The following is a 2,500-nucleotide window of genomic DNA, read 5'->3' as shown; positions in this document are numbered from 1 at the left end:
CCCATTCTGTAATCGACCATGTCACGTTACCCTCCTCATCTCATTCACATCCTGGCTGTAGTCTGAGAAAAGAACAGTCACTGACATCCCGTCCTCTCCCCCACCCTCTCCCCCATCCTCGCCCTCGTCCTCACTCCTCTCCCACATTCTCACCATCATCCTCAAACCCCAATTCTATCCCCTATCTCACCACCCTCCTCTTCCCCATCCTCCCCCTCATCCTCCCCCCCCCCCCCCCTCCCTCCCTCCCCCTCCCCTCCTCCTCTTCTCTACCCGCACGTCGCTCAGCTGTCTTCCTGTCTCCTCGTCTCTGTTCTCTGTTTCATTATCGTCTCTCCCTCCGGCTCCACTCCGCCTTCCTTTGTTCCTCTCATCAGCGTCTCCAAAGCGCCGCTGTTTGTTTCTCCAGGCTTCACTTCTGGAGGCAGAAGATGGAGACAATGTTTTGAAACCTGACAGGAAGCAGGCAATCTGAGTGTGAGATAGATAGGAGATACACCAAGACCGTATCTGTGGGTTTGTTTTTGTTTGTTTCTTGATTTTCTTGTTTTGTTTCAAGACAATGCTTCTCGGGTTCGAATGTAGTGTGAAATCTGCTTGAAAAGTAGAACTACTCTTGATGCCCAATCACCTTGTATATGAAATGACGACGAATTGTGTTCATTATAAAGCATAAATAATACCATTTGCGGAGTTTGCAGGCTTGTGTAGGCCTCTAGGCCACAGATACATCAGCATCTGACTGACGTGCCAACAGTGATTACGCAGGCTTGTATTCAACGCAGAGAGAAAATCATTTCACCGTCAGGTTCAAGAGGGTTAAAGTTTCTAACTTATTAATTAAAAACGCTGAGATGTTTCACAACTCAATTTTGTTTCAAATTGACTTGGAAAATACACTGTGATTATATGTCAAATGTTATTAAATGAAAAGTCAAATTTTGGGGGAAAAAGGTAAAACAAATATTCTAAAGCGGTGGATTGGTCATAATACTGAAATGAGTCAGGAAGACATTTGGCATTTCAATATGATTTTTTTGGTCCTTTGCCAGCAAGTAAATTTAGGACATTCATTTCATCGTGGTTTCCAGCGCCAGTCATCTTTATGTACTTTATCTACTGTCAGCACCGCTTTACTCCACCGCTATGATAACTCCCCTGAGAGCTATCTGCGAAATCTCCTAAATCCAAAAATAATCCAACCATAAAATAATCCCCTTAAATATTAATCCATAAGACTGCCATTCATAAATATGCGGTACATTTTAAGGGAATCTTGACTTAATTTATCTGATGATCAGGTACACACACACACACACACACACACACACACACACACAGAAGCACCTACACGCTAAGTAGACCACACACATACACACACACACACACCCAAACACACAAACACACAATATAGTGTCCTCTCTGTTTATATTTGCCTTCGCACACATGCATACCATACAATACACAGACACAAACAGACAAACAACACACAACACAACACACAAGCAACTACACTGTCAACTACAAATACTACAACTACAAATACGCACACAAGCACATGCACACTACACACACTGCACACACACACACACACACACACACACACACACACACACATACACACACACACACACACACACACACAGTTCAATGAAAGCTGTCACCATGGCAGAGTGTACATGGCCGCATTCAGCTCTTCGGCTCCTCATTTCGTCTCAAGTCTTGACAGATGGAGTGGAGGCCAACATCCCTCTAAATGATATTCATCCATTTTCTATTATCGAGACATTAATTAAGGCCTTTCTGTTGATGGCTGACCCCCTCTGTGACAGCACTCTCAAAACATAGACATTACTCCTGCTATTCACAACCTATAACCTAATTAATTTTTCTTATATAACCAACCCACCACTAGGCCAGGGACCTGCTGTATGGAGAAACACATCTTCCCTAGCAGTTCTGAATCACAGCAATGGCCTGTTAATTGAGTGGCAGATGAAAATAAAAGATAGGTGATAGGTTTGATGGAGAATACATTAGGATTTTGTTCTGTTTTAATCAGGACTTGATTATAATATTTCAATTGTGAGTGTTTCAGCTCTAATTCAATTCATAAAACACATGCCTGAGTTCTGGGAAGGAGGGGGGGAAGTGTTACACCTCTTGCCCACTGCATTCATCCGTTGACGGATCCCATTGACTTTGAATGGGGCGGAGCCGCAATGCATTGTGCATCTATCCGTTCCGTTGGATCCGTCGGCTCAGTCAAGAAGTTGAAAAATGTTCAACTTTTCAGGCAGAAACGGATCCGTCATCCAATCAGATCGCGTATGCTCGGGCTTGGTTGACGGATGCCTCTGCAAAGACTACTCCCCCATCTGTCAGCCACGCCTTCCGTCATCCGCTGACGGACGGTGCAGTGGGCAAGAGGTGTTATCACCATGGTTACGACCCACGGACAACATGCTACTTTTTCTGTAGTACCCTGTTGATGCACACA

This window comes from Pollachius pollachius (assembly GCF_949987615.1).
Source record: "Pollachius pollachius genome assembly, chromosome: 8".
NCBI lineage: Eukaryota > Metazoa > Chordata > Actinopteri > Gadiformes > Gadidae > Pollachius > Pollachius pollachius.
This window is presented reverse-complemented; position numbering follows the sequence as displayed.